Here is a 25,028-nt window from a genome sequence, read left to right as displayed (position 1 = left end):
GAGAGAGAGAGAGAGAGAGAGAGAGAGAGAAAGGTCTTCCTTCCGTTGGTTCACCCCCACAAATGGCTGCTACAGCCGACGCTGCGCCGATCCAAAGCCAGGAGCCAGGTGCTTCTCCTGATCCCCCATGTGGGTGCAGGACCCAAACACTTGGGCCATCCTCCACTGCCCTCCCGGGCCACAGCAGAGAGCTGGACTAGAAGAAGAGCAACTAGGACTAGAACCTGGCGCCACAGGTGGAGGATTAGCCAAGTGAGCCACAGCATTGGCCCCAAGTCACTTTGTCTTTTCAAGCTTGGAAGCTGTGGTGTCCTGGATGAAGATCAGTTGCTGCGAAGTCCATGAAGCTGTCTGGGTTCAAGCCTCGACTCCATCACACGAGAGCCCAAGAGGGTCTGAGACGCCCTCAGTGGCTGCGTCAGCCTGCGTAAAAGCCAAAGCCGCCCTTGGAGCTGACATCTTTGCTTGTCTGCTCATTTCATCTACAAGATGGGGAGACGACTCGTTCACTCAGGTCAAGCCGACTCTGGCCTCCTCAACCTGACTGACCAGCTGCTGGATTTGCCTTACCAGGTGCCATGGATCATGGTGACCCCTTCAGGCACCAAGTACAAAATTTCCCATGGCGCCATGGATCGGGTGATCCATTCATCACCGGGTACAGGATTTCCCAGGTGCCATGGATTGCAGTGACCCCTTTAGGCACTGGGTACCTTTCAGACCTGATGTATCCAGTGGGCATAACTCACCTCACCACTGGAAAATGTTCTGATGTCCCATGCCTTGCCCTGCCCCTCATCCACGGTCATGTGTCTCAGATAATTTTCAAGTGTGAGCTCACAGGAACTTCCAGTGTCCCCATACTCGGTGTGCTCCGTTAGGCTTGTTCCTCAAGTTGCCTGCGCTGTGCCCTGTAGCCCGGCGGGCAGGGCAGCACACCCACAGGTCCTCTGCAATGGACCTCAAACACTGGCACTGAAGTGGAGACTGCTGTAGCCCTCACAGAGCAGTGTTTGACTTCCATGAGGTTTTGTGGCTGGCAGGGTCTGTGCCATTGCCCGGGCTTCTTGCTCTGTGTCTATCAACACCTCAGCCCAGGTGGAAGTCCGTGGAGAGAAAGTTCAGCAGCAGGCTATTGGGTTGCTGCAGACCCTTGGCCACCGTGCCCCGTTTTGAGATGGTACAGACATGGAATTAAGCAAGACACAGGGTCACTGTGGCCTGGGGGCTTCCCACCTACCTGATCTTGGGAAACTCGTGAAGAGTCATCCACAACATAAGTAAGGATAAAATCAGAGTAACATTGAATATCTCACATTACCAGTCCCAGGGCATGTTATTCACAGTGAACACGGCAACAGAAAGTTAGGCTGTTTATGGAAAACAGTTGAATGTAGACATTCGTACATAATAATAGGAATCTACAGGCGATGATTTTTAAATCTTCATTTATTTTCATTTTATTTGAAAGAGACATAAAGGCAGAGAGAGAGAGAGAAATTTTATATCCATAATTCCCTCCCCACGTGCTCACAACAGCCAAGAGTGAGCAAACCAAAAGACAGGAGCCTAGAAGTCAGCCCAGATTTCCCGTATTGGCAAGGAGGACCCAGAGTTTGAGCCAATACTCATTGTCTCCCAGGGTGCACATTGGTGAAAAGCAGGAACAGAACCAGAGAGGCCGAGACTGAACCAGGACGCAGGTGTCCCAAGCAGCATCCTGACCTCTGTGTCACACTACTCACTCCCCTGACCCCCAACTTGCAGGAAATGACCAGGGGCTCCCAGGACCCCCAGAGGGAGCTCAGGAATCACTAAGCCCAGGCCCACCTCAGGGCAAGCTGTGGTCACTGGAGGAGAGGTCTGCGTCTTGGCAAAAGTGCAGTTGCTTCTGCTTGATGGATAAGCTGCCCTCCTTGATAGATAAGCTGCTTTCTCTCTTGAAACCCCAGATCTCAGGCTGCAAGAGGACTGGAGTTGAGATTCTTCTGCCTCTGCAGTTCCTGCGAAGAAGTCGCCTAGCACCCCTGAGAAATGCTTGCTTTCCCTGGAGAAGAAGCATTCATTCAAACCTGCAAATGCCTTGGAGGGGCTCAGGGTAGGGCTTGGGCGAAGCTGGACACAGGACAACCCGGCTCCTGCTCTCCAGAACACACAACCCGCAGACGCTTTGTCTGAGTTGTCAGCACCTAAGCAGCTGCCAAGAGCTGGCGTTTGAAAGCAGTCGGGTCTGAGCATTTGCCCCACACTTTGGGATTAAGGTTCATGAAGGACAGCTGTGGTCAGTGTCCTTGGGTGCCAGGAGGACAATGGCCTGACCTATTCTCTCAGCAGACCTGAAATTTGAGCAGCCCGTCATGTGCACGGATCCATCCGGAAACCGGAAGAAGGGACATCCACATGGCGGGGATACAAAGGCTGAGTCTCTGAGGGAGGAGCCTGCTTGCACCTGCTGCTCACCACTTACCTGGCTTTCTGCTCCCTCCATGTTTCTGGGGCGGTCTCAAGTGGGCTTACTCCCCACAGTGCATTGTAAAATGCTCCAACCATAGTGGAAGGATAATGGGGCTTCCCCAAAAGCAAAAGTACTGCAGTGTCACCCAGCACTTCCATCTCTAGGTCCATACTCAGGATGAGTGAATGCAGGCAGGTCTTTGAAAAGAAGCACAGGGAACTTAGTGGCGTAAAAAAAGATAATCTTTTCAACAGAGAGTATTAAAACAACAACAAACAAGAAAAACCATTAAAACGCTATGATTTCTACAGAGATCAACTCAAAATGGATTACACACCTCTTGTGCAACACACATCAACACAATTTCTAGAGGAAGCCGTGGAGAAAATCCTGGGTGTCCTTTAGTTCCCTTTAAGGTCTTAGCTACAACCCCAACATACCCTTTATAAAGGAAAAAATATGAATAAATGCAACTTCCTTATTATTCCAAGCTTCAGCGTGTGAATGACACTGTGATGGAAACGGAAGGAGGGGAAGGACACATCTCAAGAAGCACTTGCACCCAGAGCTTAGGAAGACTAGGGCCCACAGTGTGGCGTAGCGGGTAAAGCTGCTGCTTGCAGTCCCAGCATTCCATAGGGGCACTTTTCAAGTCCCGGCTGCTCCATTTCCAATCCAGCCCTCTACTATGGCCTGGGAAAGCAGTAGAAGATGGCCCAAGTGCTTGGCCCCTGCACCCACGTGGGAGACCAGAAGAAGCTCCTGGCTCCTGGCTCCTGGCTCCTGGCTTCAGATTGGCCCAGCTCCAGCTGTTGCAGCCAAATGGGGAGTGAACCAGCGGATGGAAGACCTCTTTCTCTGCATCTCCTCTCTGTGTGTAGCTCTGACTTTCAAATAAATAAATAAATCTTTAAAAAAAATAACTAAAGTCAGCACTAAGCAATAAGCAGCCCAAGAGAAAACTACAGAAAGCAGGAGAACGACACTTGCAAGAAGATCTCTGTGAAATCCTGTGTCTCCCTTTCCCCTGGCCAACCCACCCCACCCACCAAAGAGAAGAGCAAAGAAAACCAAGATCCATCTCTTTGCTGCCAGGAAAAACATCCACTTCTGGACAGGGAAAGGGAGAGATAAGAAAGCACAGGCGTGGTCTCAAGCTGAGGTCCTCATGCCTGAAGAGATAGGACCACCCCTGAGACCAGCACCCTTCCCAGCCCTCCCAAGACAGTAAAAGAGAGACCACCAGGGAGGCCACTGCAGGAAAGCCCAAGCCCGAACCATGAGATGGCCCTCACCATGGCCAGGGACAGCGCCGTGGGCAGCTTTGCTTCGTGCGCATCCACAGGGAAGGCTCTCCTCCCGTTTCGTGCAGCTAGAATTGAGATGCATGAATACCTTTGCCTGGCACCTCAGCAGGGACAGGGTTTGGCAATGAGTGACCACAGGGTCAGGAGATCTCACTGAGGATACCCTGGACCCCCGGGCTCCCAGCCAAAAGAGATGGATGGGCAGTTGGAGACCCAGGGAGACTCAAAGTGCTGGATCTGGGTTGGCTGACCTTGTCCCCAGGCTCCGAGCAGCATCTGTTCCACGCCCGCGGTAAGTGGCCTCTGCTCCAGGTCAGACTTGTGTGTGTGAGTGCATGGCCACGGTGTCCTCTCTCTGCTAGAACAGGAGAAATTCCTCCTGCAGAGGGGAAACAAGATGGAGACATGCAAACAGGGTCAAAGCCACCTGCCTCCGCCCGTGTCAGGGGCTCCCTCATGGGCCTGGTGGGTAGCTTGCAGCTCTATGGAGGGGCCTCCCTACTGTGCAGACTATAAGGAGGGCCACGTCCCAGTGCCACTGACAAAACAGCAGAGCCAGGAGCAGCCACCAGGTGTGGCCAAGGCCCAGGACACATCCAGAGCCCTGAGGACTCAAGGACAGCAGCCCCCAGTGCTCACTGCTGCGTGTGGATCCAGGGAAACAAAGGAAACCTCCAACTGCCTCTCGGCCTGCCCTGGCCCCTGCATGGACCTGGGGAGCTGCGAGACCCAGCCCAGGGGAGAGCCCACAGGTGCACTGCTCAGTGGGGGGTGAGACAGACAAGTCCTGTGTGGAGATTCATGACAGCCAGGGCGGCGTGTGGCATGTGCAGTGGCCTGCCCTGTGCTACAGGCCTAACTCCCCCAACCTCAGGGGGAAGGGTGAGCCTTGGAACTGCACAGTGCCACACAGAGCCCAGGGGGCAGCCCTCTGGGGTCAGGACCATCCCTGACAGAGGGCGAGAGGTTGAGGGGCTTGGGGCAAGCCTTCCCCTGAGCCCCACCCAGGGCAGACTCAGGTGGCTGGGACTGCATCAGCCTAGCCTCCCACTGCCCCTGGGCCGAGTGGGCTATGATGCCCTCCATGGGGTACAGGTGCTCCCAGTGCACGGGAAGCAGAGGGAACAGGATCCAGCTGGGATCTGGTGTGGCAGAAGAGGGCCTGGCTCCACCAGCTTGTCCAGGGCAATAGGGCTGAGGGGCCCCCATAGGGTCTGGGTCCTTGTCCTAGGACCTGAGACAGCGCCCTCCCAGGGAGAAGGCGTCTTTGCGTGGAGAGATGGAGAACCAACATGAGGAAGTAAAGTAGTCTCAGCGTCCCTCTGGATGGGACCATGAAAGACAGCATGGACAGAGGCCCCGTGGAGGCCGGGAGAGGATGTGGACTGTGTAGGCAACTCTCCAGGGCCTACCTGCAACAGCTGGGCCTTGGCCCTGTGGGATTCTCTGACATCCAGAGCCCTCTGTGCCCATGGTGAGGACAGCCACGGCACACCGTGCAGGCCCCGAGAGCTGTCACTCAGAGCCAGCACCTGACCCCATACAACTGGCAAAATCTTACCCACACCCAGACCACCCAACCCACATCCACACCACCACCACCCACACCCATGCCACCCTCACTCTCACACCCAACTCAGCTCTCGGCAGCATCTGACCTCTTGTCCCATGGTCAGACACCCGCTAGGGTCAGACTCCCTTTCTACATCCCCTGAGCTGGGGGCTTTGTTTCCGTCAGGCACTGACCTCCTTGGGGCAGTACCACTCCTGAGGGGGCCCTAGGAGTTGGGGAGTTGGCTCTGGTCTCTCCAAGGTGCTGCTGGCTCCCCTCACAGCCTTGGGTCCCATGCCCATGGCTCAACTGCTGGGTGGTCCTTCCCTGTGCTCTGACCACTCACACCTGCCATGGCTGACACATGCCCTGGGCACATACTCACTGGCTCCAAAACCTGAAAAGGAAGCCAGCCCCTGCACGACTCTGGAAAATGTGAGCTGTGACTCCATCCAGTGACAGCCACAGAGCAGGAGCTGGGGTCCTGCTCCTGTCCCCGGCTTGGAGGGGCCAACAACAGGACCTGGGCAGCTGATGGACACAGGGCTTTTACCTTGGGATGTAGGTGTGGAGGCCCGGAGACCCCACCAAGAGCCTCAGGGAAGTGTCCACCCTACTGGAGAGAGGAGAGTCTCCGTGCTGTATCTTGTCCCTGGACAAAGAGTGTGTCCCGGGCTGGTGCAGGGAGCCTGCAGTGAGAGGGGCCAAGACCTCCAGGTGAGGCCAGAGTCAGGAGAGGGCAGCAGAGCTTCAACCCACTGAGGACTGGAGGGGCTGGGCCGGGTGCCAGGGCTGGGTGCCAGGGCTGTGTCACTGACCCACAAACAGAGGCCTGAGAGGCTGAAGCAGAACTCTGTGCGTCTCAGGGCTGAGCCCAAAGACAAGAGCCTTGGACCACCTGGAGAGACCGCGTTGAATAGCGGGTGAGGCCTGCAGTCCTCACCCAGGGAAGGCTGAGTCCCTTGGACACTGAGGCCCAGGGCTCAGGGCAGGGGCCCTGCTGGGAAGGGTCCCATTTACCAGGATTTCCACTGAAAGACAGCTCATGAGCCTGCCTAGAACAGTGAGTCCAACACAGCCACACAGGAACCTGGAAAAACGCAGACTGCACTTGACACAGAAGTCAACGCCTGGACACAGCAGTGAGAACACAGCCTCAGTGTCCATGCAGGGTGGCCAAGGGGTCTGCAGCAGAGGACCTGGGAGCCTTGAGCTTGGGAGGGGCAAGGACATGACACAGCACTCTCTGCACCCACAGGTCCTGGTCCATAGAATTCTCAGAGGCAGAGTGTCCACAGGGATGAGCAACCTGCCACTGCAAAGACCAGCACTTAGGAGCCAGCACCTCACAGCCAGCACACACAGCCCAGCTGCTCAGGGGCCAGCACCTCACAGCCAGCACATACAGCCCAGCTGCTCAGGAGTCAGCACCTAGGGGCTAGCACCTCACAGCCAGCACAAAGAGACTAGCTGTTCAGGAGCCAGCACTGGGGAGCCAGCACCTCACAGCCAACACACACAGCCCAGCTGCTCAGGGGCCAGCACCCCACAGCCAACACACACAGCCCAGCTGCTCACAGTCAGCTCCTCACAGCCCAGCACACACAGCCCAGCAGACACAGTCTGGCCTAATCCGCTGTGTCTCTACAATTCTTGAGTGTTGACACCCTGAAAACTCTCACAAGATTTTTGAAGACTAAAGATGTAAGGGTCCGGAAAGACCAGATTTTACCACACTCCAGGAGGTGAGAGTCCTGGAGATGACCCAAGCAGGGGACATTTGCCAGGGTCTGAATCCGGGTAGGCATGTGCAGGAGGGATCTGCAATTTCAGCCTCCTTCACTCTGTCTTCCCTCTCTCAGCCATAGCCACAGACTTGTGAGCAGGGGAAGCCACCCATCGACCTGACCCGGCCGCAGGTGCTCGCCACAGAGGCCAGCAGGGTGCCCTGCAGGGGCATGGAGGCCTCGGGAGCTGTTCACTGCCCCCACGGCCCCACGCCGCCCGCCAGCCCCCTCTTTGCCCCACTCTCTCTCTCTGCGAGGCCAAACCTCTCGCTGCTGTCAGTAGTCCCTGAAAAGCCTGCTTCTGCCGCCTCACTGACTTGCACTGTGCTTATCTCAGACAACACTTGGCCGGGAGTCGGGGACTAAAGCCAGGGACCCTGTGCTCACCCTGTGGGCGGTGCAAAGGGTTACCTTGCCATTGTGCGAGTGTCCTGGGTCTTGTGCCACTAAAGCAGGAAGCCAGCAGCACACAGAAAACACCTGCGAGAGGCAGCTGGATGGTGAGAGTCAGCGCCCAACCTGGACTCCAACGGTGCAGCCACAGGAGGCCCTGCACCTTCCTGAGCCTGCACACCCTGCTCGCCAAGCCTACTGCGGGCGGCACACGGAGCCCCCGGCTGCGCTGCTGTTGCTCTGGGGGCCGCTGCAGAGACTGGGCTGGAGTGGCCGGCATGAAGGCTCAAACCGTGCAGGCACACATGGCAGTGTGCGTGAGCTGGAGCACTGCGCGGGCCAGGCAGAGACCTGTCTCTCTCTGGGGCTGGGATGACATCTCCAGAGACATGCACATGTGTCCAAGGAAGAGAAACCGAAGCCGGGGCCACAGCGTCCCCAGGCCTGGCCGCCAGGGGCCGGGCCATGGCAACGTCGAGGGCTAGAACACAAGCCACACGAGGCGACTGGGGAAGTGGTGGAGACCTGGATCCCCACCAGCCACCCAGGGTCAGGAAGAAAGCAAGAGAAGCCCACCATGCAGAATGCAAACAGCAAGACTCCAAGCCTTTCCAGGCCTGACGTCACAGGAGACCTCTTCCTACAAAAACCCTGGGCCACCAGGGCGGCCAGTGAGGAGGGGGCTCCTGTCCGGAGAGGGGAGCTTCTTTGTCACTGCCCGGCCTCCTGCTGGACCCAGACCTGGCCCACGGGGCTCACCTGGAGCAGACGAGGGATCCCTGCAGAGGGCTGCAGCTGTCTTCCCTGAGAGAAGCCGCTGGAGCTGCAGAATCTCCAGTGAGGGGAAACGGGGGATTTTGTCGGGGTGTGTGCCACTGTGGCATATACTAGTAGTAGTGGTTATTATATACCACAGTGACACAGCCCCGGTCCAAAAGCCCCTCCCACACACACGTGCTCTCCAGGCTGGGGGGCCCAGCATCTAGGAAGCAAGGCCCATTGGGACCCATCTCCATGCAAAACCCATTGTGCCCCTGCCCCCAGAGCCCCCACAGGGCACAGAGCAGGGGCTGTGACGGCAAAGAGGAGCAGGGGCTCCTGCACTGTGTGGTGCGAGCAGAGCCAGGCCAGCTGCTGCCCCTCGTGCACAAAGGGGATCCCAGGAAGGACGGCTGTGGGTCAGAATCTGCGATCTTGGGAGGGAGAGCCCAGAGCAGAGGCAGGAGGCGTCCTCTCGCACTGCTGTCCGCCCAGGGCCCTAATGCTGGTGCAGGCAGCACTAAAGACAGACCTGGAGGGCTGGTGCAGAACGCGGAACACAGAACCCGCAGCAGAAAAGCCTGCTGGAGGACGCTGACAGCTGGCTGCGGCCAGACCGCTTGGGCACTCAGCCCTACCTTCCTCCAGCTAGAACGCCCCAGGGAACCTCCCTGGAGTAGGGAAGGTCCATCTGGGCTGACTGCACCGATGCCCCCAGTCCAACGCTGGCAGACGGGGAGCAGAGCGAAGGTGGGTGGCTCCTACTTAACCTTCCTCGAGTCTCTGCAACCTACCCAAGCCACTCACTGCTCAAAGGCCCCACCTTGGGACCCAGTAATGGCATCAGGGCTCTACCTGGTCCATCGACACTTAGTGCAAGACTGGGCTTCAGGGACTGGAGCTGTGGAATAGTAGGTTAAGCCTCTGCCTGCAGCGCTAGAACACCACATGGGCATCAGTTCAAGTCCCAGCAGCTCCACTTCTGATGCAGCTCCCTGCGGATGGCCTAGGAAAGCAGCAGAGGATGTCCGAACTGCACCGATGTGGGAGACTGGAAGAAGCTCCTGGCTCTTCACTTCGGATATGCCCAGCTCCAGATGTTTTGGCCATATAGGGATTGAACCAACAGATGAAAATCTCTTTCTATAATTCTTCCTCTCAAATAAAAAATATTCTTAAAAATTAAAAAAAAAAAACATTTCCAAAAAATACTGGGCTTCAACGTTAGCAAGAGCTTGGAAACCAAGAACCTCATGGACAGAGAAGCTGGGGCTGCCTAAGTGGGGAACCCCAAACTGGAAGCAAATCAGACATGAGCCCAAGGCAGAGCAGGTGCTACTAAGTCTCACGGTGGCAGAGCAAACGTGATGGCAGCACAGGACAGTGTCACACGGAGTGGCATGGTGGCTTCGCTTTCAGTGCTGGTCAAAGAAGTAAAAAACAAGTCCAACACAGACATCCACGTCAACTCCGTCCAGATCAGACTCGCTGAGGATCACATTCCCGGTTGGAGAGCTGCAGGGAAGACGCAGGAACAGTGAGCTGAGCTCGGGGCTGTGGTTTTGGCAGAGGACAAGGAGGCAGGGATTTTGTGAAGGGCCAACCCACCGTGTAGCTACGATGACTATGGTGATTACCACAGTGGTGCACCCAGCACAAAAACCCTCAGGGACCTGCAGCCCACAGGCTCCTCGCTGACAGCCTGAACATCTGGGAGCAGCCAGTGTGCCCCTCAGCTGAGCTCAGCCCCTCACCCTGAGGCCATCCCTCTCACTGCCCCACACCCCCAGGGTGCCCAGCCAGAACAGGCCATAGGGTCAAGGTCTCTATCACTGTGCCTATGGGGTCCTGGTTCCCATGGCTATGGGGTTCACACTCAAAACCAGCTGCACATACAGGGGCTGAGCCCACCCCCTCCCACCAGACCCTCAACAGCTCGGGGGCCAGAGAAGACCCCAATTTCTCAGGCTTAGAGCCCACCCCACCAGTGTCTATCCTCCCGTCCTACACCCCTCACACAGCCAGCAGCCCAGCCCCCACAAACTTGGTGCCCACACCAGAGGGGCAGCCCTGCCCTGGGGTGGCCTCTGAGCCCCAACTCCAGAGGACGTGGAGGACGAAGAAGGCCTGTGTTGAGCCCCTGCTCATGGGTTCCAGCGATTTGCACAGGGTGGATGGGTGTGGGTCCCAGGGCCCAGTTCTCACTCCCCCTGCTCTTCCCTCGTCAGCCCTGCATGGGGAAGCACCAGGATCCTCAGAGGGGGTGAGCATGGTGCAGGGCTGCTTGGGGATGTGGTAGGAGCCTCCAGCTGTCAGTGCTGACGTGTAAGGTGCAGGACACACTTCATCGGCTGCCCCTGCAGTGGCCTGCTGAGTAAACACCAGCGGAGGGGGCACCACGCATGACCCACTGCCCCTCCTACCCAGCCTGGCCTGGCCACTGGTCAGACACACCCACCATCTGGCCTCTCCCATGTCCCCAGTAGCCACAGGGCAGGTGCAGAGGGACACAGATGTGGAGAGCATCCAGGGCAGCTGTGCACCCTGGAAAGGGGAGGGGGTGCTCAGCTGTGGATGCCCCCCAGGTTTCCCATCATCATCTGCAATCCACAGATCCCACCCCAATGCTTTGGGAGGACAGGAAGGAAGGAATTTTTGCAGGAACCTCTCTTTGTGGAGGGCTGCAGGCCCGGCTCCACCTCTGCACACCCTACTCGCCTGAGCCTGCACACTCTGCTCACCAAGCTTGCTGCAAGAGGCCCTCAGTGAGGCCTCCCTGTGGCCAGTTGCAGCTGCTGACCCCTGGCAGACTGGGGACTCCACACTGCAGGAGGCTCCTGGCCGGAAGCTCTGAGAGATAGCAAAGCAGGTGTGGGCACTCTGGTCTGGGGGAGCCGGTGCTCCCAGCCTGAGAGCATGCATAGGGGCAGCTGCCTCTGAAGCTATGACCCCACTCCCATGGGCACTCCCACACACAGCGCCAAGAGCTCCTAAGGAGGTCACTTTCCCAGGGAGTGGAAGCTTCTAAGCTCCGGGGGAAAAGCCCAGGGCTGAGGGGTCCCTGTCTGCTCGTGCCTGTGTCACTGCAGCACAGCAACAGCTGGTCCCGCTCAGCACACTTGAGGCAGCATCCCCAGTGCCAGGAGACATCTGGGATCTGGAAGCAGCACCCGCCATTGAGGCTCTGAGTGCTCAGATGGCAGGGGCAGCCCCCGTCCACCAGCCCTCCTCTCCCAGGCAACGGGCTCCAAAGCATGAAGACCAGAGACCTCAGCTCTGCACCGGGCTGCAGGGGAATTTGCGCTGGTCTGAGACACCGTGGTTACTATAGTAGTGGCTGGGGTGCACAGTGCCTCAGGCCACACATAAAACTTGAGCCGTGGCCACCCAGAGCCCAGATTGGTGGACCAGCCCCACAAAGAGGAGACCCCGCCCAGTAGCCCGCCCTTCTCTGAAGAGGCCCCAATGCCCTAAACAGATTCTGAGATTCTGAGTGGCCGGGATCACAGTGGGTATAACTGGAACTACCACTGTGGGCAATACTGTGTCCCAAGCTGCCTCCACAGCCACCTAGGCCCAGCACAGCCCACGCCCTGCCCGGTCCCTGCGTATCTCCCACAGCTCAGACCCTCTGGGTGTTCGCATTTCCTAGTTAGGATGAGGTGAGTGCAGGAGTCTTGGGTCCCACAGTTGAGAGGGCTACCCTTACCCACCCCAGCCAGAACTGACCCCTCAGGAGGTATGCCTCAGGGAGACAGCAGTGGCCAGGGGAAGCAGGCATGACCCCCATGACAACCACAGCCAACTGCAGGAGCAGACACCCCAACCCTGGAGAAGTGACAGATTCTGCCCATGAGCCCATAGTAACCTGGACCCCTCCAGTATCTACCTCAATCAGGGTGGGAGCTGGGAACTCATGGGGAGCTGGTGGAACACAGGACTTTCCAGAATGTCAGGTCAACAAAAGCCAGGCACCAGAGAACAGAGCCCTCTGACAGGCTGCCCACCAGCCCTTAGCCCCAGCTCCGAGCACCTAGGTTGAGGCAACACCATAAGGATGGGGCCCCAAAGCAGCAGCCAGAGCCCGGGCCCCTCAACATGGGGGTCCTCCAGGGCGGTCCTCTATAGAGGGCCCCATGGTGTCCCCCACCCCATTACCTAAGCCACTTGCAACTGCCAAGCCTACCCGGACAGACAGAGAGAGTCTGGGCTGGGGACTTCAGAGGCACCTCAGAAACCAGCACAAGCCTTCCCGTCCCCGACCCAAACCCGTGCCCACCTGTGTGGGTCACTCACCTCCCTTCCTGGGTGAAGAGGCCTTGCACCTATGTCTCAGGGCCAGCGCAAACCACAGATGGGGGTAGTGGACCCAAGGGCAGCCCTGACCTCCGCCCTAGACTCCCTGGCCCCAGCTGCCCGCTGTCCCGGAGACCAGGGACTCTGCATTTCCAGAGCTTCAGGGCAGGGCCCAGCCTCCAGGGCCGCCCCCTCCGCCTCCCCCCACCCCCCATGCCAAGGTCAGGAAGAGCCAGGGAACAGCTCTGCACGAAACAGGCTTCCTGCCAGGGGCTCTGGTTCTCCCAGCCTGCAGTTTCTCCTTCCTTCCTTCGGGGTAACGGCCAGAGCTCCCCTCACGCACCCCTCCTCCACCCAGCTGCAGCCTCAGCGTGCCTGGCTCAGGCCCAGCGCTGTGCAGAGAGGAAGGGCAGGACGGACACAGCACAGGCGGCTGGGACCCAGAACGCGCGCTCAGACAGCCTTCTAGGGGTCTCTCTCGATGCCCAGAATTGCCCTGGACAAGGAATCTAATGCCCTCTGCAGGTCCTAGTCTCACCCAGAGATAAAATTCTAAGTGGAGACATAGTAGCAAGTCCAGATAAGAACACCATTCATTTATTCAAAGTTAGATAGAAAATATGGGAGCGAGGTCTGGACCCAGTAGATGAGTGTGGTCTGCCCCAACCTAATTGGAGACAAAAAAAAACACTTCAGGAAGAGCAGTAGGAAAAAAAAAAAAACAGAAGAAAAATTAAAAATAAGACATCACAAAAGGACATTGGTGGGGTCGGCGCTGTGACATAGCTGGTAAAACTGAGCCTGCAGTGCCGGCAACCCGTACGGGTTCCAGTACAAGTCCTGGTTGCTCCACTTCCAGTCCAGCTCTCTGCTGTAGCCTGGGAAAGCAGTAGAAGATGGCCCAAGTCCTTAGGCCCCTACCCCGACATGGGGGACGCGACTTAGGATCGGTGCAGTTCCGGAACTAGCAGCCAACTGGGGAGTGAACCAGGGGATAGAAGACCTCTCTCTCTCTCATTCTCTCTTTCTCTGTAACTCTGCCTTTAAAATGAATAAATAAATTTAAAAAAAAAAAAGTGCAGGGGAGAGAGGAAGAATGTGACAGAATTAAAGAGATGAAACAGATACTGCCGGCCAGGAGGAGAGAAGCAACAAAGTGTGGCTCCGGCCTGGGCACTGGCATCCCATAGACAGGTGCCACTTGCAGTCCTGGCTGCTCCACCTCTGATCCAGCTCCTGCTGATGTCCTGGGAAAGCAGTGCAGGACGTCCCAACTGCTTGAGCCACTGCATCCACATAGGAGACCCAGAAGGATTTCCTGGCCCCTGACTTCAGATCAGCCCAGCTCTGGCCCTAAAGGCCATCTGGGGAGTGAACCAGTAAATGGAAGATTTCGCTCTCTCTGTGTGTGTCTCTACCTCTCTGTCTGTAACAATACTCTCAAACAATTAGATCAACCATTTATAAAATTAAAAAATAAAATATTTCCAAAAAATACTGAGGTTCAAACATTAGCAAAAGCTTGGGAGCCAAGAACCTCATGGACAGAGAAGCTGGAGCTGCCTATGTGGGGAACCCCAAACTGGAAGCAAATCAGACGTCCGCCCGAGGCAGAGCAGGTGCTACTAAGTCTCACGGTGGCAGAGCAAACGTGATGGCAGCACAGGACAGTGTCACACGGAGTGGCATGGTGGCTTCACTTTCAGTGCTGGTCGAAGAAGTAAAAAACAAGTCCAACACAGACATCCACGTCGACTCCATCCAGATCAGACTCGCTGAGGATCACATTCCAGTTGGAGAGCTGCACGGAAGACGCGGGAACAGTGAGCTGAGCTCGGGGCTGTGGTCTTGGCAGAGGACGAGGAGGCAGGGATTTTGTGAAGGGCCGACCCACCGTGTAGCTACGATGACTATGGTGATTACCACAATAGTGCACCCAGCACAAAACCCTCAGGGACCTGCAGCCCACAGGCTCCTCGCTGACAGCCTGAACATCTGGGAGCAGCCAGTGTGCCCCTCAGCTGAGCTCAGCCCCTCACCCTGAGGCCATCCCTCTCACTGCCCCACACCCCCAGGGTGCCCAGCCAGAACAGGCCATAGGGTCAAGGTCTCTATCACTGTGCCTATGGGGTCCTGGTTCCCATGGCTATGGGGTTCACACTCAAAACCAGCTGCACATACAGGGGCTGAGCCCACCCCCTACCACCAGACTCTCAACAGCTCGGGGGCCAGAGCAGACCCCAATTTCTCAGGCTTAGAGTCCACCCCCACCGGGCCAGAGCAGACCCCAATTGCTCAGGCTTAGAGTCCACCCCCACCAGTGTTCACCTCTCCTGTCCTTCACCCCTCACACAGCCAGCAGCCCAGCCCCCACAAACATGATGCCCACACCAGAGGGGCAGCCCTGCCCTGGGGTGGCCTCTGAGTCCCAACTCCAGAGGACGTGGAGGACGAAGAAGGCCTTTGTTGAGCTCCTGCTCCTGGGTTCCAGCTCATCCCAGGGCCCACGGCTTGCACAGAAAGGATGGGTCCCCTGGGTGCCCCAGGCCCCAGTTCTCACTCCCTCTGCTCTTCCCTCATCAGCCCTGTATGAGGAAGCACCAGGAACTGTTACCATAGAATGGCAGGGCTCTTGTCTTTGCGCAAGAAAGAATTCAGGTGTGAGACAGAGAGTAAGTGGAAAACAAATACCAAGATTTATTAGGGTAGGGACATCCGTAGGAATGGATGGGCACCACTCCAGACAGAACCTAAAAGAGAGTGCCCAGTCACTCAGACTGGGGGAGAGCGAGGTTACATGGTTGAGTGGAGAGAGTACACCTGGGGAGGCAGGCGGGCGGCTCAGCAGAGAGGGAGAGGGCTGAGCGCGCAGTCTGGTTGAGGCCGGGGTTTTTAAGGGGCTCGGTCTCGCCTCCCCACCTCTGCTCCTGCTGGAACAAAGGACTTTTTGGATGTAAATATGAAAAACTCCTATCTGAGTTTTCCCCCTGAAGACAGGGGGAAGGGTGGGAAGACAGGGAAGGCAGAAGGGTGGGACCCCCGCCTGGCAGGTTTTCGAGAAGACTTTGAGATACATATGCTGGACCTAGATGTCAGCTCTTTAGGTCTTTGTCACACACACATAATCTGACTTCCTACCTAACAGAACCTCCGAGGGGATGAGACGGTACAGGACTGCTGGCGATGTGGTGGGAGCCTCCAGCTGTCAGTGCTGATGTAAGGTACAAAATACATAGACTGCCCCTGCGGCTGCCTGATGAGCAAACACCAGCGGAGGGGGCACCACAGTTGATCCACTGCCCCTCACCCAGCCTGGCCTATCCATTAGACCAGCATTCCCACCATCGGGCCTCTCCCATGTCCCCGGGAGCCACAGGGCAGGTGCAGAGAGACACACGTGTGGAGAGCAGCCAGGACAGCTGTGTACCCTGGAAAGGGGAGGGGGAGCTCAGCTGAGGATGCCCCCAGGTCCCCCATCTGCTACTACAATCTACAGACCCCCGCCCCAATACTTTGAGAGGGATAGGAAGGAGGAAAATTTTGCATGGACCCTCTCTCTGTTGAAAATCCCCACAGCAGCCCAGGTCAGACCACAAAGGCCATCAGTGAGGACTGTCTCTGGCCAGCTGCAGCCCCAGAGCCCTGGCAGAGGGCAACCCCCTCCAAAGCATGAAGACCAGAGACTCACAGCATTGCTCTGGGCTGCAGGGGAATTTGTGCTGGTCTGAGACACCGTGGTTATGCTGGTAGTAGCTGGGATGCACAGTGCCTCAGGCCACACATAAAACTCAGTCTACAGCCTCCTGGTTCCCACACTGCTGAACAGCCCCACGCAAAGGAGGCCCCGCCCAGTAGCCGGTCCTTCTCTGAGGTGGACCTAGCTATGGATTTGCAGAAGAGAAGAGACAGGGATTTGGTGAAGGGCCGACCCACCATGTAGCTATGGTAGTTACCACAGTGGTGCACCCAGCACAAAAACCCTCAGGGACCTACAGCCCACAGGCTCCTGGCCCTGAACATCTGGGAGCAGCCAGTGTGCCCCTCAGCTGAGCTCAGCCACTCACCCTGAGCCCGTCCCTCTCACTGCCCCACACCCCCAGGGTGCCCTGCCAGGACAGGCCATAGGGTCAGGGCCTCGATCACTGTGCCTATCGGGTCCTTGTTCCCATGGCTATGCAGTCCACACTCAAAAGCAGCTGCCCCAACAGGGGCTGAGCCCACACCTCCCACCAGACTCTCAACAGCTCGAGGGCCAGAGCAGATCCCAATTTCTCAGGCTTACAGCCCACCCCACCAGTGTCTACCGCTCCTATACTTCATCCCTCACACAGCCAGCAGCCCAGCACCCACAGACTTAATGCCCACACCAGAGGGACAGCCCTGCCCTGGGGTGGCCTCTGAGCCCCAACTCCAGAGGACGTGGAGGACGAAGAAGGCCTGTGTTGAGCCCCTGCTCATGAGTTCTGGCTCATGCCAGGCCTGCGACTTGCACAGGGTGGATGGGTGTGGGTCCCAGGGCCCAGTTCTCACTCCTTGCTCTTCCCTCGCCAGTCCTGCATGGGGAAGCACCAGGATCCTCCAAGGGGGTGAGCACGGTGCAGGGCTGCTGGGGTATATGGTAGGAGCCTCCAGCTGTCAGAGCTGATGTCCCGGAGGGGAGGGCTGGAGTTGCTGTATTGAGTCTCCTGGGATCTCTTCCTTCAACTTAGTATAGGAATAACAAGCCAGGAAATAATTTGCAAAGAGGCAGAAACTTTTATTTGATTGGCAAGCGACAGAGAAAATGTCTGGTCCAAGGGGAGACGAGGCAGAGTGCCCGAGAGGACACAGGCTCTGAGAGAGTGTCCTGGGTTTAGGGCATTTCTGTCTGTTCACTGAGTCATTCTCTGGGGGTGCCCATTTCACGGGAGGTTTCTCTTTTTTTCAGATTTATTCACGGCCAGCGCCGTGGCTCAATAGGCTAATACTGCGCTGCAAGGATTGCCCCTCTTCCAGGCCAGCTCTCTGCTGTGGCCCGGGAGTACAGTGGAGGATGCCCCAAGTACTTGGGCTCTGCACCCCATGGGAGACCAGGAGGAAGCACCTGGCTCCTGCCATAGCATCAGCACGTTGCGCCGGCCGCGGCAGCCATTGGAGGGTGAACCAAGGGCAAAAGGAAGACCTTTCTCTCTGTCTCTCTCTCTTACTGTCCACTCTGAATGTCAAAAAAAAAAAAAGATTTATTCATTTATTTGAAAGTCAGAGTTACACAGAGAGAGAGGCCTTCCATCCACTGGATCCCTCCTCAATTGGCTGCAACGGCCAGAGCTGGGCAGATCCAGTCAGGAGCCAGAAGCCTCTTCAGGTCTCCCATGCGGGTGCAGAGGTCCAAGGACTTGGGCCATCTTCTGTTGCTTTCCCAGCCACAGCAGAGAGCTGGATTAGGAGTGCAGCAGCCAGGACTCCAACCGGCGACCACATGGGCTGCTGGCATGGCAGGTGCCGACTTTACCCACTATGCCACAGCGCCAGCCCCGAGCACGGGGGTGTTTCACATATGAACGTTGCTTGGCTTGGGGCTCGTGGAGATAGCAAGGGTCTCCTGGAGACTGTCTGTCTCCTTAGGGGCTCAGCCCCTCCCCTGCCAGCTCTGGGTGGAAGACTGCACCCACCCTGAAGGTGTGAGTTAAAGCCTCGAGGTCACACACACAGCACGAGAAGCTGTTAGTGGGGGAGATGACAGTTGGTCTGGAGTCGGGTTTTCCAGCCACAGCCAGCAGCCTGCTGGTGAAGGACATTCTACCTATGACTGAGGGGCCCAAGACCACAGCCCAACAGGCTGGCCTCATGTACGGTGCAGGACACACTTCATCGGCTGCCCCCGCGGCTGTCTGCTGAGCAAACACCAGCGGAGGGAGCACCACGCATGACCCACTGCCCCTCCTACCCAGCCTGGCCTGGCCACTGGCCCAGCACACCCACCATCTGGCCTCTCTCATGTCCCCTGGAGCCGCAGGGCAGGTGCAGAGAGACACACGTGTGGAGAGCAGCCAGGGCAGCTGTGCACCCTGGAAAGGGGAGGGGGAGCTCAGCTGAGGATGCCCCCAGGTCCCCCATCTTCATCTGGAACCCACAGACCCTCCCCCAATGCTTGGGGAGGGACAGGAAGGAGGGAAATTCTGCAAGGAACCCTCTTACTGTGGAAGACCCCCCACATCAACCCAGGCCAGGTCCCAAAGGCCCTCGGTGAGGGCTTTCTGTGGCCAGCTGCTGCCCAGGAGCCCGGGTAAGTCAACCCTCTCCAACGTGTGACGACCAGAGACTCACCGCACTTCACCATGCTGCAGGGGAATTTGTACTGGTCTGGAGCATGGTGGTTACTATAGTTATGGTTATGCTTATGCTACCCACAGTGCCTAAGGCCTCACATAAAACTCAGCCACAGCCTCCCAGGTCCCAAGCTGCTGGAACAGCCTCATCCCAGAGGAGGCCACACCCCTGTAGCCCCTCCTTTGAGGAGGCCCATCCTCTGAACAGATTCTCAGCGGCCCAGGATCATGGTGGGTACAACTGGAACTACCACTGTGGGCAATGCTGTGTCCTAAGCTGCCCCCCGAACCCACCTAGGTCCAGCCCAGCCCCACACCCTGCCCAGTCCCTGTGTATCTCCCACAGCCCAGACCCTCTGGGTGTTCACATTTCCTAGTGAGGATGAGGTGAGTGCCGGAGTCTTGGGTCCCACAGTTGAGAGGGCTACCCTTACCCACCCCAGCCAGAACTGACCCCTCAGGAGGGTGTCCCTCAGAGAGACAGCAGTGGCCAGGGGGATGCAGGAGTGACCACAGCCTTCCACCCCTTGACCAAAGCCCGTGCCCACCTATGTCTGCAGGCTGCTCGTGGTGGTCACTCACCTCCCTTCCTGGGTGAAGAGGCCTTGCACCTGTATCCCAGGGCCAACGCAAGTCACAGATGGGGGTAGTGGACCCAAGGGCAGCCCTGACCTCCGCCCTAGACTCCCTGGCCCCAGCTGCCCGCTGTCCCAGAGACCAGGGACTCTGCATTTCCAGAGCTTCAGGGCAGGGCCCAGCCTCCAGGGCCACCCCCTCCGCCTCCCCCCACCCCCCATGCCAAGGTCAGGAAGAGCCAGGGAACAGCTCTGCACGAAACAGGCTTCCTGCCAGGGGCTCTGGTTCTCCCAGCCTGCAGTTTCTCCTTCCTTCCTTCGGGGTAACGGCCAGAGCTCCCCTCACGCACCCCTCCTCCACCCAGCTGCAGCCTCAGCGTGCCTGGCTCGGGCCCAGCGCTGTGCAGAGAGGAAGGGCAGGACGGACACAGCACAGGCGGCTGGGACCCAGAACGCGCGCTCAGACAGCCTTCTAGGGGTCTCTCTCGATGCCCAGAATTGCCCTGGACAAGGAATCTAATGCCCTCTGCAGGTCCTAGTCTCACCCAGAGATAAAATTCTAAGTGGAGACAGTGTAGCATGTCCAGGTAAGAACAGTGTTTATTTATTCCAAGGAGGAAGAGTATTTGGCAGCGAGTTCTGGACCCAGGAGATGAGTGTGGTCTGCCAAACTAATGGGAAGAACTAAAGAAAAGTAAACAAACAAAAAAACCCTTCAGGAAGAGCAGTAGATAAAAAACAGAAGAAAAATAAAAATAAGACATCACAAAAGGGCAGTGGTGGGGTCGGCTCTGTGGCATATCTGATAAAGCTGTCGCCTGCACTGCCAGCCTCCCATACTGGCTCCAGTCCAAGTCCTGGCGGCTCCACTTCTGGTCCAGCTCTCTGCTGTGGCCTGGGATAGCAGGAGAAGATGGCCCAAGTCTTTGGGACCCTGCACCCATGTGGGGGACCTGAAGGAAGCTCCTGGCTCCTGGCTTAGGGTCACTGCAGCTCCGGTCCTTGCAGCCAACTGGGGAGTAAACCAAGTGTAGGAAGACCTCTCTCTCCCTCTCTCATTCTCTCTCTCTCTCTCTCTCTCTCTCTCTATATATATATATATATATATGCTTTTCAAATGAGTAAATAAATCTTCATTTAAAAAAAGTGCAGGGGAGAGAGGAAGAATGTGACAGAATTAAAGAGAAGAAACAGATACTGCCGGCCAAGAAGAGAGAAACAACAAAGTGTGACTCCGGCCTGGGCACTGGCATCCCATAGACAGGTGCCACTTGCAGTCCTGGCTGCTCCACCTCTGATCCAGCTCCTGCTGATGTCCTGGGAAAGCAGTGCAGGACGTCCCAACTGCTTGGGCCACTGCATCCACATAGGAGACCCAGAAGGATTTCCTGGCCCCTGACTTCAGATCAGCCCAGCTCTGGCCCTAAAGACCATTTGGGGAGTGAACCAGTAAATGGAAGATTTCACTCTCTCTCTTTCTCTATCTCTCTCTGTCTGTAGCCTTGCCACTCAAACAAATAGATCAATCTTTTATAAAATTAAAAAAATTTTTCCAAAACAAATACTGGGTTTAAAAAATTAGCAAAAGCTTGGGAGCCAAGAACCTCATGGACAGAGAAGCTGGAGCTGCCTATCTGGGGAACCCCAAACTGGAAGCAAATCAGACATGAGCCCAAGGCAGAGCAGGTGCTACTAAGTCTCACGGTGGCAGAGCAAACGTGATGGCAGCACAGGACAGTGTCACACGGAGTGGCATGGTGGCTTTACTTTCAGTGCTGGTCAAAGAAGTAAAAAACAAGTCCAACACAGACATCCACGTCGACTCCGTCCAGATCAGACTCGCTGAGGATCACATTCCAGTTGGAGAGCTGCACGGAAGACGCGGGAACAGTGAGCTGAGCTCGGGGCTGTGGTCTTGGCAGAGGACGAGGAGGCAGGGATTTTGTGAAGGGCTGACCCACCGTGTAGCTACGATGACTATGGTGATTACCACAGTAGTGCACCCAGCACAAAAACCCTCAGGGACCTACAGCCCACAGGCTCCTGGCTGACAGCCTGAACATCTGGGAGCAGCCAGTGTGCCCCTCAGCTGAGCTCAGCCACTCACCCTGAGCCCGTCCCTCTCACTGCCCCACACCCCCAGGGTGCCCTGCCAGGACAGGCCATAGGGTCAGGGCCTCGATCACTGTGCCTATCGGGTCCTGGACCCCAAGGCTATGCGGTCCACACTCAAAAGCAGCTGCCCCAACAGGGGCTGAGCCCGCCCCTCCCACCAGACCCTCAGCAGTTGAGGGGCCAGAGCAGACCCCAATCGCTAAGGCTAAGAGTCCACCCCAGCACTGTCTACCGCTCCTATACTTCATCCCTCACACAGCCAGCACCCACAGACTTGATGCCCACACCAGAGGGACAGCCCTGCCCTGGGGTGGCCTCTGAGCCCCAACTCCAGAGGACGTGGAGGACGAAGAAGGCCTGTGTTGAGCCCCTGCTCATGAGTTCTGGCTCATGCCAGGCCTGCGACTTGCACAGTGAGGATGGGTGTGGGTCCCAGGGCCCAGTTCTCACTCCCTGCTCTTCCCTCGCCAGTCCTGCATGGGGAAGCACCAGGATCCTCCAAGGGGGTGAGCACGGTGCAGGGCTGCTGGGGTATATGGTAGGAGCCTCCAGCTGTCAGAGCTGATGTCCCGGAGGGGAGGGCTGGAGTTGCTGTATTGAGTCTCCTGGGATCTCTTCCTTCAACTTAGTATAGGAATAACAAGCCAGGAAATAATTTGCAAAGAGGCAGAAACTTTTATTTGAATGGCAAGCGACAGAGAAAATGTCTGGTCCGAGGGGAGACCAGGCAGAGTGCCCGAGAGGACACTGGCTCTGAGAGAGTGTCCTGGGTTTAGGGCATTTCTGTCTGTTCACTGAGTCATTCTCTGGGGGTGCCAATTTCACAGGAGGTTTCTCTCTTTTTAAGATTTATTCATTTATTTGAAAGTCAGAGTTACACAGAGAGCGGCAAGGCAGAGAGAGAGAGAGAGACCTTCCATCCACTGGATCCCTCCTCAATTGGCTGCAACGGCCAGAGCTGGGCAGATCCAGTCAGGAGCCAGAAGCCTCTTCAGGTCTCCCATGCGGGTGCAGAGGTCCAAGGACTTGGGCCATCTTCTGTTGCTTTCCCAGCCACAGCAGAGAGCTGGATTAGGAGTGCAGCAGCCAGGACTCCAACCGGCGACCACATGGGCTGCTGGCATGGCAGGTGCCGACTTTACCCACTATGCCACAGCGCCAGCCCCGAGCACGGGGGTGTTTCACATATGAACGTTGCTTGGCTTGGGGCTCGTGGAGATAGCAAGGGTCTCCTGGAGACTGTCTGTCCCCTTAGGGGCTCAGCCCCTCCCCTGCCAGCTCTGGGTGGAAGACTGCACCCACCCTGAAGGTGTGAGTTAAAGCCTCGAGGTCACACACACAGCACGAGAAGCTGTTAGTGGGGGAGATGACAGTTGGTCTGGAGTCGGGCTTTCCAGCCACAGCCAGCAGCCTGCTGGTGAAGGACATTCTACCTATGACTGAGGGGCCCAAGACCACAGCCCAACAGGCTGGCCTCATGTACGGTGCAGGACACACTTCATCGGCTGCCCCCGCGGCTGTCCGCTGAGCAAACACCAGCGGAGGGAGCACCACGCATGACCCACTGCCCCTCCTACCCAGCCTGGCCTGGCCACTGGCCCAGCACACCCACCATCTGGCCTCTCTCATGTCCCCTGGAGCTGCAGGGCAGGTGCAGAGAGACACACGTGTGGAGAGCAGCCAGGGCAGCTGTGCACCCTGGAAAGGGGAGGGGGAGCTCAGCTGAGGATGCCCCCAGGTCCCCCATCTTCATCTGGAACCCACAGACCCTCCCTCAATGCTTGGGGAGGGACAGGAAGGAGGGAAATTCTGCAAGGGACCTTCTCACTGTGGAAGACCCCCCACATCAACCCAGGCCAGGTCCCAAAGGCCCTCGGTAAGGCCTCTCTGTGGCCAGCTGCAACCACAGAGCCCGGGTAGAGGTCAACCTCTCCAAAGGATGAAGACTAGAGATTCAGTACTGCACCGAGCTGCAGGGGATTTTGTGCTGGTCTGAGACACAGTGGTTATCCTGGTTATAGTACTGGTACCCACAGTGCCTCAGGCCTCACATAAAACTCAGCCACAGCCTCCCAAGTCCCAAGCTGCTGGAACAGCCTCACCCCAGAGGAGGCCCCGCCCCTGTAGCCCCTCCTTTGAGGAGGCCCACCTCTGAACAGATTCTCAGCAGCCCAGGATCACGGTGGGTACAACTGGAACTACCACTGTGGGCAATGCTGTGTCCTAAGCTGCCCCCGCACCCACCTAGGTCCAGCCCAGCCCCACACCCTGCCCAGTCCCTGTGTATCTCCCACAGCCCAGACCCTCTGGGTGTTCACATTTCCTAGTGAGGATGAGGTGAGTGCCGGAGTCTTGGGTCCCACAGTTGAGAGGGCTACCCTTACCCACCCCAGCCAGAACTGACCCCTCAGGAGGGTGTCCCTCAGAGAGACAGCAGTGGCCAGGGGGATGCAGGAGTGACCACAGCCTTCCACCCCTTGACCAAAGCCCGTGCCCACCTATGTCTGCAGGCTGCTCGTGGTGGTCACTCACCTCCCTTCCTGGGTGAAGAGGCCTTGCACCTGTATCCCAGGGCCAACGCAAGTCACAGATGGGGGTAGTGGACCCAAGGGCAGCCCTGACCTCCGCCCTAGACTCCCTGGCCCCAGCTGCCCGCTGTCCCGGAGACCAGGGACTCTGCATTTCCAGAGCTTCAGGGCAGGGCCCAGCCTCCAGGGCCGCCCCCTCCGCCTCCCCCCACCCCCCATGCCAAGGTCAGGAAGAGCCAGGGAACAGCTCTGCACGAAACAGGCTTCCTGCCAGGGGCTCTGGCTCTCCCAGCCTGCAGTTTCTCCTTCCTTCCTTCGGGGTAACGGCCAGAGCTCCCCTCACGCACCCCTCCTCCACCCAGCTGCAGCCTCAGCGTGCCTGGCTCGGGCCCAGCGCTGTGCAGAGAGGAAGGGCAGGACGGACACAGCACAGGCGGCTGGGACCCAGAACGCGCGCTCAGACAGCCTTCTAGGGGTCTCTCTCGATGCCCAGAATTGCCCTGGACAAGGAATCTAATGCCCTCTGCAGGTCCTAGTCTCACCCAGAGATAAAATTCTGAGACATAGTAGCAAGTCCAGATAAGAACACCATTCATTTATTCCAAGTAAGAGAGAAATATGCACTCACAAGTTTCTGTTAGCCCCCCATGTTACTTAGGCAGATAGAAATTAGCCTATGTGTGTATGTGTGTGTGTGTGTGTTATGTGTATGTATGCTTGTGTTTGTGTGTGTGCACGTGTGTGTATGTGTTTGCATGTGTGTATATGTGTGTGCACAGGTGTGTATGTGTGCATGTGTATGTATGTGTGTGAGCGTGTGCCTGTGTATGTGTGTGCATGCATGTGTTCCTGTGTATGTGTGTGTGCGTGTGTATGTGTGTGTGTGTGCGTGTGTGTGTTAGGGGTCTGAGGAACTCAGCAGATGCAGAAACTCACTTTGGAAGCAGCCCAGT

General features: G+C 57.3%; 2 long non-coding RNA genes across 10 annotated transcripts; both read right to left on the bottom strand.

The window, feature by feature from the left end:
* Positions 1-1,433: 1,433 nt before the first annotated feature.
* LOC138847295 (uncharacterized) lies at positions 1,434-19,703 on the bottom strand. 9 transcript variants are annotated; one of them, XR_016226901.1, is made up of 5 exons: positions 19,440-19,703; positions 8,254-9,768; positions 4,014-4,141; positions 3,751-3,827; positions 1,434-3,342 (listed from the first exon to the last, which is right to left on the bottom strand). It is a non-coding gene; the product is annotated as an uncharacterized LOC138847295 (long non-coding RNA). The 9 variants fall into 9 exon arrangements; XR_016226902.1 differs by having other exon boundaries at positions 1,434-3,338; XR_016226898.1 differs by having other exon boundaries at positions 3,751-4,141.
* A 304-nt stretch (positions 19,704-20,007) lies between these two features.
* LOC149120176 (uncharacterized) lies at positions 20,008-24,463 on the bottom strand. The gene is made up of 2 exons (XR_016226906.1): positions 24,080-24,463; positions 20,008-21,300 (listed from the first exon to the last, which is right to left on the bottom strand). It is a non-coding gene; the product is annotated as an uncharacterized LOC149120176 (long non-coding RNA).
* Between the last annotated feature and the right edge of the window lie 565 nt (positions 24,464-25,028).

Source organism: Oryctolagus cuniculus, chromosome 20 (assembly GCF_051225735.1).
Source record: "Oryctolagus cuniculus isolate XC-2025 breed Fujian yellow rabbit chromosome 20, ASM5122573v1, whole genome shotgun sequence".
In the NCBI taxonomy this organism is placed as follows: domain Eukaryota; kingdom Metazoa; phylum Chordata; class Mammalia; order Lagomorpha; family Leporidae; genus Oryctolagus; species Oryctolagus cuniculus.
This window is presented reverse-complemented; position numbering and strand designations above follow the sequence as displayed.